Below are 16,017 nucleotides of genomic sequence, written 5' to 3' on the forward strand. Positions count from 1 at the left end.
TCTTTATAAATTACCCAGTCTCAGTAAAGTTCTTCATAGCAGTGTGAAAATTGACTAATACAGTAAATGAATACCACACAGAGTGGGGTACTACTATAAAGATAACCTGAAAATGTGGAAGTGACTTTGGAACTGGCAGAAGTTGGAATAGTTTGGAGGGCTCAGAAGAAGACAGGAAGGTGTGAGAAAGTTTGGAACTTATAGAGACTTGTGGAATGGTTTTGAAAAACATGCTGATAGTAATATGGACAATAAAGGGCAGACTGAGGTGGTCTCAAATAGAGATGAAAAACTTCTTGGGAACTGGAGCAAAGATCACTCTTGCTATGCTTAGCAAAGACACTGGTGGTATTTTGTCCCTTCCCTTAGAGACTGGTGAAACTTTTAACTTGAGAGAGATGATCTGAAATTGGAAGTTATGTTTAAAAGGGAAGCAGAGCATACAAATTTGGAAAATTTGCAACCTGACAATGTGATAGTAAAGAAAACCCCATTTTCTAGAGAGAAATTCAAGCCAGGTGCATAAATTTGCATAAGTAACGAAGAGTAGAATGATAATCACCAAGACAATGGTGAAAATGTCTTCAGAACATGTCAGAGATGTTGGCGGCAGCTCCTCCCATCACAGGCCAGGAGGCCTAGAAGGAAAAAATGGTTTCTACAGCCTGTTCCAGGGCCCTCCCTGCTGTTGTGTGCCGTGCATCCCAGATGCTCCAGCTCTGGCCATGGCTAAAAGGAGCCAAGGTACAGCTCAGACCATTGTTTCAGAGGGTGCAAGCCCTAAGACTCTGTGGCTTCCATGTGGTGTAGAGCTGTGGGTGCACAGAAGTCAATAATTGAAGTTTAGGAACTTCAACCTAGATTTCATAACAAGTATGAAAAAACTTGGCCATCCATGCAGAAGTATGCTGCATGGGTGGAACCCTCATGAAGAGCCTCCGCTAGGGCTGTGCAAAGGGAAAATGAGGTTGAAACCCCCACACAGGGTCCTCACTGGGGCACTGCCTAGTGGAGCTGTGAGAAGAGGGTCACTGTCCTCCAGATCCCAGAATGGAGGGATAGAAAAGAAAACCCCATTTTCTAGAGAGAAATTCAAAACTACATGACATACCAAAAATCATCTATCCAAAAGAAATTATAAACCCTCAGTAAGACAGTGGAGTCTGAAATGCTCTGACTTGGGGGTATTCTTATATCTTCTCTTTCTCTCCTGCTCAGTGGTATGGTAGCCAAAAGCCAACAGCCTTGAAGTAAACAGCAGAAAGAGTAAGTTTGGAGCTGTGTTGAAAGCACACTTCTCAGAACGTCATTATTATTTTGTCGAAAGCTGCAGGTCCATGAAAATGTATGGGTATTTGCTTTGACTCTGGGTCAGATTAAAAGAAAGGGCCCTTCCCCAGAGCATTAATAAAACATTAACAATATGCTGGCTATATCGAAGCCACCTAAGATTATGATTTCAATTGAGGTAGATAAGAGTCTGGAGAATTAGACAACCATAAGGGACTGTGAAAACCTCTGACCTTATTAGAACCCTGGGGATCTAATAAGAAGTTCACATTTCCAGAAAAAAACTTGAAAAAGAAGGCCTCATTTAGTCACCACTTGTTGACCTTAACGCCCTGTGCAAAGTTAAAGCTAAGGCTGTCTTGTGACCTTCCTGAAGTTTGAGCACCTGGCTTCTCACACTGATTCCTTGGACAAAAAGTGAGGAACAAATAGGCATAATTTTAAGAAAATATTCTGACCAATCACTGGCTGGCCAGCAATTCATACTGAGGTGTGATACCCTACAGAGCTGGGGCTTAAAAATAATCCCCAAAAAATTAAAAAATGAAAAGCTAGCATGTAACTCAATGGACACAAGGGATGAGAATGAATGATCTAGATAATTAGCCCAGGAAAGTTTACAAACAAATCACCAAGAATAAGAAAAATAAGAACAACAAAAAGTGGTATCAGCAAAATGGCTGTCTAAGTACTTCTGGCATGTTCCCCACTCCCACAGGAAAGGAAGAAGGCAACAAATAAACAGATTTCTCTGGCATGTCAAATGGAGAGCCCTGGAGTGCAGCATAGGAGTGGAGATTCATCCTTGGTGACTGGAATTTCAGAAGGGAATCATGGAGGCACCTGGCCTCTGCATCCTCATCTACCTTACTTAAATTGTGTTTGCCTGTAGTCAGGAGGAACAACTTCTTGTGGGGAAAAGATAAGCAGAAGATCCCCACCAGTGCCTATTGCCAAGGAAAACACTTAGAGCTCTTACAACAGGACAGTTCTACATTCTGCAAAAACCCTGAACCAAATATGAAGAGCTGGGGGAATTCACACAACTAGATTGCCCCAGAATAGGAGCATAAAGTGTATACTCCTGACCCCAACCTTCCCACTATGAGCCAAGCTGAAGTAGCACAGCACTATCTTTACATCAAAGCCACCTCTGGAGTGTGCCCTGCCCTAAAGGCCAGTAGCTACTGCACTTCTACAGCACAGGGGATCCATCTGCATTACCCCAAGCCCATATAGGTGGCTGAACTCTATAACCCCAGTTATATGGAGCTTGAGCCCAAGATTAGTTGTGACTCTGGTCCTGTACAGCCGGGATAACAATCATAATTGACTACACTTCCCAGCCACAGAAGCAGTCTCCCTTTCTTGCCCAGGGTGAACCTGCCCTTGAGCCAAATAAATTGCTTCACACTCTATCCCAAGAGGCCCCGGAGCTTCTGAGTAGCAAATATGCCCCTCCACCAGCAGAGTGGCTATGCACCCATGCTTAGGATGTTAGAAACAGCCTCAAGCACCACTGTGCCCCGCAGACATGCCCTTGGCCTCTCTGATATCCCTATACCCCTAATAAGGATCTGAGAAACAATCTCATAGGACATTCCTGGAAGGCATGTTCCAGGCCAGCCAAGAAGCTATGAATCTGCATACTGGGCCTTTAAAACAGCCCTACAGGCTGCCCCCAGCAGGTGCGCCCTTGAATCAGCCAAGCAACCTTGCACTTACCTCAAAGATCTGAGAAACAGCACTGTGGACCACATCTAGCAGGCATGACCCCAGGCCAACCAAGCAGCCCTGTGCCCATGTCCTGGGCCAACAAAACAGTCCTGTGGGCCAGACCCATAGAATGCTTCCAGATCAGCCAAGCAGCCATGAAGCTGTATTGGGAGCATAAAAAACAGCCCTGTGCCTGCCCCAAGTGTATGTGTTACCAGGTCAGTCAAGCAGCCATGCTCCAAAGTCAAAGAACTAAGAAATGGCCTAATGGGTCATCACACTACCCTATGCCTGCCCCCAAGTACACACAGCCTCAGGGCCAGCTGAGCAACCTTGCACCAATATCTCAAGCCTGAAAAACAGCCCCATGGGCTACTCCTTACAGAAATGCCCTGGGATCAGCTGAGTAAATATGCAGCTACGTCTTAAGCCTGAGAAACAGCCTTATGAGTTATTACTAGCTGACACACACTTAGGCAAGCCAAGAAATCCTGGCAGGTACATCCCTAGGTCATTCAAGCAACTGTGTGCCTGTGCTTCCAGTCAGAATAGCAGCTCCATTGCCCCAACCCCATTGAGTCAGATCCTAAGTCAGATGATCCTCCTACACCCCTGACCTGAGAAACAGCTCAGTAAGCCAACTCCTGGAAAAGCCACACCACCATTGCCACAGGTTCTCTTAGCCTAGGTCACTGAGAAACTTGCCTATGCCACTAATGTAGACTATAGCTGAAGAAACTACTTGGAGACTACACTATTGCCTCTACCCAGAACCAAGACCAACAAACCCCACAAAAGCAACACCCCAAGACCCATTCATACAAATACATCTTTCTATATGATACCTACTCCATAAAATTGGAAGCATTGAGCAACTTTCCACCTGATGCATAGAAGTCAGTGCAGGAACACATCAATCATGAAAAAGCAAGGAAATGTGTCACCTCTAAGGTAAACAATAATTCTCCAGTAACCAAACCCAGTCATAAGAAAACATATGAAATATCAGAAAATAATTCAAAATTATAATCTTAAGGACATGTAAGCAAAGGCAGGTAGACAACTCAATGAAATTAAAAATGCAGTTCATAATTTGAGTGAGACATTTGACAGAGGTGGATATAAAAAAGAACCAAATAGAAATCCTAAAGTTAAAGAATTCAATGAATGAAATAAAAAATACAATTGAGAACTCCAACTACAGACTAGAGCAAGCAGAAGAAAGAATTTCTGAACATGAAAATAGTCTTTTCCAATAACACAGGCAGACAAAATAGAAAAAATAATGAAAAAAATAAAGAAAGGCTACAGGATTGTATTAGTCAGTTTTTATACTTTCGTAAAGAATCCTCGAGTCTGGGTAATTTACAAAAGTAGTTTAATTGCCTCACAGTAACACATGGCTGTGGTAGCATCAGGAAACTTACAATCATGGTGGAAGGTAAAGGGGAAGCAACGCATATCTTACATGGTGACAGGAGAGACAGAGAGAGAAGGAGGAAGCACCAGGCATTTATCAAACAACTAGATCTTGTGAGAACTCCCTCACTATCATGAGAACAGAATGGAGAAACTGCCCCATGATCCAGTCACCTCCCATCAGGTTCCTCCCTTGACATGTGGAGATTACAATTCAAGATGAGATTTGGGTGGAGATACAGAACCAAATCATATCAAGGATTTATGTGATACCATTAATCAAATAAATATGCATATTATGGGAATTTCAGAAGAGAGGTGAAAAGGTGAGGAAAACATATTTAATGAAATAAAAGGAAAAAACTTCCCAAGTCCTGAGAGAAAAATGAACATTAAGGAAGATAGACATCCAGGAAACTCAAAAAATCTCAAATAGATTCAAGCCAAGCAGGTCATTTCTGAGACATCATATACTCAAATTGTCAAAAGTGAAAGGCAAACAAAACATTTAGAAGCAACATGAAAAAAACATCAAGTCAGACATATAGGAATCTCTTTTAGGATAACAGTGGATTTCTCAGCAGAGATCTTACAGGCCAGGAAACAATGGGATGATAAATTCAAAGTACTGAAAGAAAAAAATGACAACCTGTCAGTCAAGAATGTTACACCCAGCAAAACTATCTTTCTGAAATGAAATAGAAACAACATATTTCATACACAAGTAAAAATGAAAGAAATTCATCACTATTACACCAGCCTTACAAGAAATGCTAAAGGAAGTCATGTTTGGAAGTATAAAGATAACAACTATCATTATTAAAGTATGTGAAACTATAAAAACAAGTTGGTGGAGCTGATACACAAAGAAGAAAGAAAAATGAATAAAACATATGATTACAGAAAATCACCCAACTGCAAAAATAAACAGTACAAGATATAGAATCAAGGTATATAAAAAACAACCAGAAAACAATAAATTGGCAAAAGTAAGTCTTCACCTATCCATAATAACCTGGAATATAAATGCAAATGTATTAAATTCCCCAGTTAAAATATATAGACTAGCTGAACAGATTAAAACAAAACAAAACAGGACCCAACCTATGCTGCCTATAACAAATTATCTCACCTCAGAAGACTCATATATACTGAACGAGAAGTGATGGAAAAACATGCTCCATGAAAATGGAAAGTGAGCAGGAGCAGCCATAGTTATATCAAGGTAGATTTGAAGTTAAAAGCTGTAAAAAGAGACACAGAAGAAAATTATATAATAATAAAAGAATCAATTTAGCAGTTATTATATTTGGCAAGTATATATGCACCCAACATTGGACCACCCAGACATGTAATGCAAATATTATTAAAACTGAAGGGAGAAGTAGTCCTCAATATAATAATAGCTGGGGCCCTTAACACCCTACTCTCAGCATTGAACACATTATCTAGGCAGGAAATCAACAAAGAAACATTGATTTTAAATGTACCATTGAGAAAATAGACTTAAGATATTTACAGAACTTTTCACTCAGCTTCAAAATAACACATATATTTATCAGTGCGTGGAGCATTCTTAAGGTTAAGACATATGTTAGGACATAAAACAAGTCTCCATAACATTTTAAAAAATCACATCTAGTGTCTTCTCAGATGACAATGGAATAAAACCATATACCAAAAAATGAGAAATAAGAAATATTTGAAACTATACAAATACATAGAAATTAAACAACATGCTACTGAATGATAAATAGGCGAGGGAAATAATTAAAAATAAAATTTATTTAAATTTTATTGAGACAAATGAAACTAGAAATGCAATGTGTCAAAACCTTTGGGACTCAGAAAAAAAACAATACTAAGAGGAAAGTTTAGAGTGATAAATGACTACATCAAAAAACTAGTAAGATTTCAAATAAATTACCTGATAATATCTCTTTTAAAAAGTGAGAAAAAAATCAAAATTAGTAAAAGAAACAATAAAGATTAGAGCAGAAATCAAAACAAAAAGTTAAATAAAAAATGCAAAAGATGAACAAAAAAATTAGTTATTTGGAATGATAAACAAGATCAATAAACTATTAGATAGACATAAAAAGACACAAATAAATAAAATTAGAAACAAAAAGGAGACATCACAATAATTAGCACCAAAATACAAGGTATTAATAGAGACTACTATGAACAACCATACACTAACAAACAAGAAAATCTACAGGAAATGGATAAATTCCTGTACAAATACAACCTACCAATGTTGAACTAAGAAGAAACAGAAATCCTAAACAAGTCAATAACAATTAACAAGATGGAATCAGTAATAAGCCTCCCAACAAAGAAAAGTCCCACATTATATGGGTTTACTGCTGAATTTTACTGTATCTTAAAATAATTATGCCAACTCTTCTCAAACTATTATGAAAAAGTAAAGCAGAGTAAATTTTTCCTAACTCTTTTTATAAGACTAGCATAATTCTGATACCAAAACCAGACACACTCACACACACACACACATATGCACACACACACCCCAGACCAATATCTTCAAAGAACATAGATGAGATGCAAAAATTCTCAGCAAAATATTATCAAACCAAATTCAACAACACATCAAAAATATAATATACCATGATCAAGTGAGTTTTATCCCAGGAATGCAAGGATGGTTCAACATATGCAAATCAATAAATGTCATGTCATCCATCACATCAATAGAATGAAGGAGAAAAACTATATCTTTTCTCAATAGAGATTCAGGGAGAGCATTTGATGAAATTCAACTTCACTTATAAATTTTAAATAATATTAAACACAAAAGAATAACAAATTTTAAAAGAACAAGAATATACTTTGATTAGGTAGATGTATCAGATTAACTATAATATGTTATCAAAACTGTTCAGCTTTTAGAAATAAATAAGAGATGTGCAAAGACATAGGAAAATATGCCTGAAACACAGGGTAGCGGAAAGTAGCTATTTTAAATGACCCTGAGAAGGCTTAGATTTTAGGCTTCATGGAGATTTTAAATGATCTATCAAAATATATTAATAGAACTAAATAAATTATATCTAATAATAAAACCATCAGAATGCTGCCTCATGAAATAGAGAATATTAGTAATGAGATAAATGCCAAGACTAGCTTGGCTGGGGAGACCCTAACCCAGCAGTGCTAGAGGAATTAAAGACACAAACACAGAAATACAGAGGTGTGAAGTGGAAAATCAGGGTTCTCACAGCCTTCAGAACTGAGAGCCCTGAACAGAGATTTACCCACATATTTATTAACAGCAAGCCAGTCATTAGCATTGTTTCTATAGATATTAGATTAACTAAAAGTATCCCTTATGGGAAACGAAGGGATGGGCCAAAATACAGGGATGGGTCTGGCTAGTTATCTGCAGCAGGAGTATGTCCTTAAGGCACAGATCGCTCATGCTATTGTTTGTGGTTTAAGAACGCCTTTAAGCGGTTTTCTGCCCTGGGTGGGCCAGGTGTTCCCTGCCCTCATTCTGGTAAACCTACAACCTTCCAGCATGAGCGTTATGTTCATTGTGAACATGTCACAGTGCTGCAGAGATTTTGTTTATGGCCAGTTTTGGGGCCAGTTTATGGCCAGATTTGGGGGGACCTGTTCCCAAAAGATAAAATTATAAGAAAGTATCAAATAGAAATTCTAGTAATTAAAAGTATAACTGAAATGGAAATTTATCAAAATTTCAACAACAGATTTGAGCTGGCAGATGAATTAATGAACAAAACTGAAGATAGGTCAATAGAGACTATTCAGTCTGAGAAGCAGAAAAAAATATGAACAGATCCTCAGAGACATATGAGCCCATACAAATTGTATCAACATCCACATAATGCAATACCAGAGAAAAGACTAGAAAATTTTTTAGAGAAGTACTTTCCAAAACACTCCGAAGTTGTATAAAAGATACTAATCTTCAAATTCAAGAAGCTCAGATAGAATACATTTACCTGAAATTCCAGGTAGAATAAGTCTAACAAGTTAATCGATGACAATAAATGAAAAATACAAATCCTTGAAAGCAGTAAGAAGGATTAACTTAACATATTGCAGAGATCCTTGGTAAAAGTAATAACTGACTTCTCATCAGAAACCCTGGATATCAGAAGGCAGTGGAATGACATGTTCAAAATGTCTCAGACTGTAAGCTGAGAATTCTATATCCAGCTAAAATCTCATGTAAAAATAAAAAAGAAGTTAAGACATGCCCAATTAAACAGAGAGAGAAAGAGAATTTCTTGCTTGTAGACTTGCCCTACATGATATATTAAAGTAAGTTCTTTAGGCTGAAATGAATAAAACACTTTATGAAACTCAAATTCACATCAAGAAGTAAAGTGCAACAAAAAATAACTACAAAGAGGGCTGGATGCAGTGGCTCATACCTGTAGTCACAGCACTTTGAAGGCTTAGGAAGGAGGTTTGCTTGAGCCCAGGTGTTTGAGGAGACCAGCCTGGGCATCATAGAAAAGCCTCATTTATACAAAAAATACAAAAAAAAAAAAAAATAGCCAGGCATGGTGGCACATGCCTGTAGTCCCAGCTACCTGGGGGAGCTGAGACCAGAAGATTGTTTGAGCCCAGGATGCGGAGGTTGCAGTGAGCCAAGATTATACCATTGCACTCCAGCCTGGGCAACAGAGCAAGACCCTGTTTCAAAAAAAAAAAAAAAGAAAAAAGGAAAAGAAAACTACGAAGATAAATATAAAAGCCAGTGTAAATGTGGTTTGTTTGTATTCCTTGCCTTACTCTGTTTTATACGACAGCTGCACAAAACAATCATTATAAAACAGAGTTAAAAGATTATAATGTATAAACATGCAATTTGTACAGTGTTAATAGTAAAAAAAGGAGAAAATAGAAACATTGGAGCATGTTTTCGCATACTATAAAAATTTACTGATATTCTGAACTAGCTCTTTTAAAATTAAGATACTAATTCTCATCCCCATAGCAACCACAAAAAGAAAATCCTCAAACTTTTAGCAAACAAACAAAGCAATTAAAATGGTATGCTAGAACATAACTATTTAACATAAAAGAAGATAGTAATAGAGGAAAAGAGGTAAAAACACGTGATACATGTAATAACATATAACAAAGTAGATGTAAACCCCACCATATCCAATCAAAAGGCAGATATCCACGGAATAAACAAGTTGTGATTCAACTCTATGATCCCTATGAGAGACATGTTTTAGATTCAAAAAACAAAGAGGTTGAAAGTAAAAGGATGAAAAAGTTAGAATATGCAATCAGTAAACAAAAATGAGCTGCAATGCTGCACTAAGACAAAATAGAGTTAAAAGTGTTTGTAAACAATGAGAAAATTTTGTAATGATAAAGAGGTAAATCTACCTTTAAGATCTAATAACTACAAATGCATTTAATAAAGCCCTCAAATTCTGTCAGCAAAACCTGACAGAATTGAAGGAGGAAGAAACAATTGAAAAAAAATTGTTAGAGACTTCAATACTCATTTTCAATACTAGATGGAACAAGTAGGAAGATCACCACAAAATAGAAGGCTTAAACATCTATTGTGATAGCTCCCCAGAGACAGAATAGATGCCTACACACTCAAATGTGACTCAGATATCAAGATTGATAACACCACCTGTGTACCAGGAGGGCATAAAAAGGATCTTTTTTTTTAATTTAAGATATTTATTTTAAAAAGGTTACACAATGTTTTTTGTTTGTTTTGTTTTGTTTTTAAATGGGCTCTTTGTTGCCCAGGCTAGAGTCAGTGGTGCAATCTCGGTTCACTGCAACCTCTGCCTCGTGGGTTTGAACCCTGCCTCAGTGATTCTCCTGCCTCAGCTTCCTGAGTAGCTGGGACTACAGGCACACGCCACCATGCCCACTTAATTTTTGTATTTTTAGTAGAGACGGGGTTTCACCAAATTGGCCAGGCTGGTCTCGAACTCCTGACCTTGTGATCCACCCGCCTCAGCCTCCCAAAGTGCTGGGATTACAGGCGTGAGCCACTGCTCCCAGTCTTCACTAGGATTTTTATACACTGTTGAAAACAATGACTTTTATTTATTTAAAAGCAGCAACAGTTCCCATTACTCTCATGTTATATTTAAGCCTTGATTTAGTTCCAGAAAATAAATAAGGTAAATTTTTAATATTTCCCTAGCTCTGTCTGCTATAAGAGAATTTCAGAGTATGAAGGTAAGATGAAGCAGACATAGAAGAACATTTTTAGGTACTGACCATTTTTCCTTGTAATTTGGTGAAAATTTAGTTTCTTTCCCAAATTCTGTGCTTCTATACATAAAAGTAAATTTCTCTTTTAGTAGCTCTAAAAGAACTAGGTGAGAGAAGATTAGTATCCATAATAGTAAACAGCAAGTACTTCGGCAAGTCTGAATTAGAGTACAAGTGAAGACATTGACAAACAAACTTTTTCTGTCTCCTGGATGTGGTATGGTATTTATGTTAGAATTAAAGCATCACAATTAACTGATTGTAGGGTACTGGTCCACAATGCAATCCATCAACAGGTCTACCCCAACAGATGTGGAGACATGTGGAAAAAATATGTTAACCAAAGTGGTCAGGAGAGCAAAATACAGAAAACACCATAAAACTGAGGACATTATCTCTTCTTGTCTGAAAAACAGGGGTTCCCCGGAGTACAGGAAGTATTTATCAGGGGAGTGCTTCTATTCTGTTATCACAGGAGGGCTTGATGCAGATTCCGGCCATTTATACACATCTGGCAGCAGGGAATCATATTCACTCCGTCATACTTTTTCTTTAACATACTTGGCCTTGTCTTCATGTTCTGCGTATTGGAAAGCCATTTTGTTAGCATATAGGTATTCTGTAACTTTAATAGCAATGTTAATAGAAACTTTCTGAATATTAGCAAGTGCTGAGTAAAGTCTCCCTGGGGCTAACTTTTCATCCGTCATTTGGCTTGTCAATGCCTTTGCAGCTTCTAGGAAAACATTGTCACTAATATGCTGGGTGTTACAGAGAATAACAGCTAAAGACGCACCTGGAAAAATATATACATTGTTTCCTTGATCTGGTGTAAAGATTCTCCCATCTGTGAGTTTCACTGGCCCAAATGGACTGCCACTGGCAAACAAACACTTGCCCTCTGTAAGTGTATATACTTCTTCGGCCGGGCACGCTGCCTGTGCTGTAGGATTACTTAATGCAAATATTACAGGCCTTTCCTTGATAGAGGCCATGGCTCTGATTACATCAGGAGTGAAAAGACGGCCAGCACTTGCAACTCCAATTGTAGTTGAAGTCCTCATTGTATTCACCACATCTTCAAAAGAATCAGGTATGCTCTCTGGGACTGGGTAAGTAAATGGTTCCTGATAACTATCTATTTTTGCTTTCCGCCCCTTAACTAATAAACCATACTTGTCAAACATCCAGATTTTCTTTTGTGCCTCTTCTTCTGACAGGCCATTTTCTACCATAGACATACTATAAGATTTGCAATTCCAGGAGTGGTCTCTCCTGTTCCAATGAATAAGATTTTGTGTTCAGAGACTGGTTTATTAATAACTTTTTGTGTTGCAAGAAGATCTGCTAGAGCTACTGCAGCTGTCCCTTGAATATCATCATTGAAAGTGCAGTATTTTTATTGATGTTTTTTCAAGAACCTGAATGCATTATGATTTCCAAAATCTTCAAATTGAATGAGTGTGTTCTGGCCATATTTGTCAGTAATAGCTTTCATAAACTCATCAATCAGGTCATCATACTGTTGTGTGCGATCTCGTTTCTGGTACAAGCCCATGTAAAATGTGTCTTTTAAGAGTGTGATATTATCAGTTCCCACATCAATACACACCGGCAGGCATCTATCAGGCCATATTCAGGCACAAACTGTATACAAACACATTTTTCCTACTGGAATTCCCATTTCATAGACACCCAGATCTCCAAGACCCAAAATTCTCTCTCCATCAGTGACTAAAACAACCTTAACATGATTTTTGGCCACTTAATCCACAATTGATCTAATATGACCTCTGTCTGAGATCGACATAAATAATCCCTTAGGTCTTCTAAAGAAGTGTCCGTACTGGGAGCAGACAAGACCAACTGTCGGTGTATATACAATTGGCATTAAACTCTCAGTGTCATCTTGAAGTATTCTATAAAACAATTTCTCATTTCTTTCTTGTATTTCCATTATGTAGTTACATTTTTCCAAAGGGCTAGTAATTTTTTTCAAGTTTCTGTGGAATCCTAAGGCTTGAAAATCTTGTGTCTGTAGTTTGGGAGGTAGAAACCCTTGAAGACCAAGCATTTGTCGTTCTTGTAAAGTAAATGCCATTCCCTTGTTTGCTCTTGGATTCAGTATAAGTGGCTTGCCTTTTTCTTTTATGTGCAAATGTCCACATGCCAAAATACAAGTGGTGGAAACTACTCTTAACCCGGACAACATCTTTTCTTTCATCAGAGGTCTCACCACACGACAGTTGGTGCTGCAGACGAAGAGGCTGCACCCTGCCTCCCGCCCTGGCGATGCTCAGCTCTGGCACCACTGGGCCCTCCCCTTCTGCGAGCCTCCTGGAGTCTGTGCCAGCTCAGGCTCGCACTGGCGCGAGAGACCCCACGCACTGAAGTAGACTGGTCAGAGCGGAGGGTGGGGGGGGCGGGGCCAAGTGGGCATGGCCCACTGGATTTTTTTAAACGTAAATTGTCCTTTTCTATTTTTAATTTTTTTTCTTCTATTGAAGGTATTTGCCATTTTCAATGAACTCATATGACTTCTTTATAAATTAAGGAAATTAAAACTTTACATTATCTGTTACAAATATTTTTCTCTCTTTTTCTTTTTCTTACTCTATTAACCATAAATGACTGATATGGTGTAGTGAAATACATCAAAATTTTCATTCGTGGAATCTTTTTTGAATATATCTATGGTGTCCTATTTTCCCAGGTTCATACTTTTAATTGCATGTTTGTTATCTCCATTTGAATATTGCACTGATACCTCTAATGTCTCACATGGAGACATCTCATGTGATGCCAGCCTTAACTTTATCCAGAGCCCTTGGTCAATTGTCTCTACACTTTCACATTAGTTATCAGATAATGTGGTTTGGAACTCTGTCACCACCCAAATCTCATGTTGAAATGTAATTTCCAATGCTGTATGTGGGGCCTGGTGGGAGATCATTGGATCAGAAGAACAGTTTCTTATGGTTTAACACCATTCTCCCTTGGTGCTGTCATCACAATACTGAGTTCTTATGAGACCCGATTGGAGGTCTCAGAAGAAGATATGAGGGAAAGATTGGAACTTCCTAGAGACTTGTTGAATGGTTGTGACCAACATGCTGATAGTGTTACGGACAGTGAAGTCCAGACTGAGGAGGTCTCAAATGGAAATAAGGAATTTATTGGGAACTGGAGTAAAGGTCACTTCTGCTATGCTTTAGCAAGGAGCCTGACTGCATTTTGCCCCTACTCTAGGGATAAGAGAATTCGAACTTGAGAGTGATGATTTAGAGTATCTGGTGAGAGAAATTTCTGAGTAGCCAAGCACTCAAGATGTGAACTGGCTGCTTCTAACAATCTATGCTCACACGCATGAGTAAAGAAATGATCTGAAACTAGAACTTATATTTAAAAGAGAAGCAGAGGGTAAAGGTTTGCAGCCTGTCCATTTCATAGAAAAGAAAAGCCCATTTTCAGTGGTGGAATTCAAACAGGTTGCAGAAATTTGCATAAGTAAACAGGAGTCAAGTCCTAATAGCAAAGACAATAGGGAAAGACCTCAAAGGCATTTCAGAGACCTTTGTGGCAGCCCCTCCAATCACAGGCCATGAAGCCTAGAAAGACAGAATGATTTTGTGGGCCAGACTCATGACCCCACTGCCCTGTGCAGCCTTGGGATGCTCTCTGCTTCCCAACCACTCAACCTCCAGCCATAGGTAAAAGGGGACAAAGTACAGCTCAGGCCACTGCTTCAGAGGCACAAGCTATAAGTCTTGGTGGCCTCCATGTTGTGTTAAGCCTGTGAGTGCACAGAATGCAAGAGTTGAGGTTTGAAAGACTCCACCTAGATTTCAGAGGATATATGGAAATGCCTGATGTCCAGGCAGAAGCCTGCTGCAGGGCAAAGCCCTCGTGGAAAATCTCCACTAGGGCAGTGCAGAGGGGATATCTGGAGTTAGATCTCCTATCCAGAGTCCCCACTGGGGCATTTCCTAGTGGAACTGTGAGAAGTGGAGCACCATCCTCCAGACCCCAGAATAGTAGATCCACCAACACCTTGCACCCTGCACCTGAAAAAGCAGCAAACACTCAATGCCAGCCCCTGAAAAAACTGTGGGGGCTAAAATTGGCAAAGCCACAAGGGTAAAACTGCTCAAGGCTTTGGAAGCCCACCCCTTGCACTTGTATGACATGGTGAGACATGGGGTCAAAGGAGATTATTTTGGAGCATTAAGAGTTAATGACTGTCCTGTTGGGTTTCAGACATGCATGGGACCTGTAGCTCCTTTAATTGGCAGATTTCTCCCTTTTGGATTGGGAGTAATTACTCAATGCCTTTACCTCTAAGGTATCTTGGAAGTAACTAACTCGTTTTTTATTTTACAGGCTCATAAGTGGAACAGACTAGCCTTGTCTTAGATGAGACTTCAGACTGTGGACTTTTGAGTTAATGCTAGAATGAGTTAAGACTTTGGTGGACTGTTGGGAAGGCATGATTGTATTCTGAAATGTGAGAAGGTCTTGAGATTTCAGAGGTGCCAGGTGTGGAATGATGGTTTGCCTCTGCGTCCCCACCCAAATCTCATGTTGAAATGTAACCTCGGTGCTGAAGTTGGGGCTCAGTGGGAGGTGATTTGATCATGGGGGTGGGTTCTCATGATTTAACACCACCCCCACTTAGTGTTATCATCACAATAGTGAGTTCTCATGATATCTGGTTGCTTAAAAGTGTGTAGCACCTGCCCCTTCTCTCTCTTCTTCCTGTAGCAGTCAGGTGAAGCTCCTAACTCCCCTTTGCTTTCCAACATAATTGGAAACTGTCTGAGTCCTCCCCAGAAGCAAAATCCACTATGATTGCTACATAGCCTGCAAATGTGTGAGTCAATTATGACTCCTTTCTTTATAACAGTGTGAGAATAGACTAATACACCAAGTTAGTCTGATTTTGATCCAGTCAATGGCTGAGGCAACAAACTCACTATGAGAACAGCCAGACAATGTTTTACAACTTGCCCTTAATGCTATGCCTTGTTTCCCATCCCACGGCTTCTCTACTATTTCTGAAGCATATACCATATTCTTATTGTGCATAAATACAAAATTTCGAGGTATTGAGTAGTTACTGGTCTTGAGGTGAATATGTGATTGCAGAAAAAGAATTGATGGAGAAATTCATATCCCTTCTTCCTCCTGGACCTCTCCTTTGCAGTACTTTGTATTATATGACCTCTTGGAAATCCTGTGAGTTTGAGTTATTGATAGGAGCTTGACCCAAGAATCAGATAACCCAGTTAAGCACCAATATTTGTTCTTGTTCCTTTCCTACCTTATTTCCCCTTTCCT

At 39.0% G+C, this 16,017-nt stretch overlaps 1 long non-coding RNA gene and 1 pseudogene across 1 annotated transcript; one reads left to right on the forward strand and one right to left on the reverse strand.

The window, feature by feature from the left end:
- The first annotated feature begins 963 nt into the window (after positions 1–963).
- On the forward strand, positions 964–14,757 carry LOC117099364. Its single transcript, XR_004443782.1, has 3 exons — positions 964–1,027; positions 10,445–10,446; positions 14,691–14,757. It is a non-coding gene; the product is annotated as an uncharacterized LOC117099364 (long non-coding RNA).
- LOC117099363 lies at positions 11,038–12,908 on the reverse strand (annotated as a pseudogene).
- Positions 14,758–16,017: the final 1,260 nt, after the last annotated feature.

Source organism: Trachypithecus francoisi, unplaced genomic scaffold (genome assembly GCF_009764315.1).
Source record: "Trachypithecus francoisi isolate TF-2019V2 unplaced genomic scaffold, Tfra_2.0 Lachesis_group16, whole genome shotgun sequence".
In the NCBI taxonomy this organism is placed as follows: Eukaryota; Metazoa; Chordata; class Mammalia; order Primates; family Cercopithecidae; genus Trachypithecus; species Trachypithecus francoisi.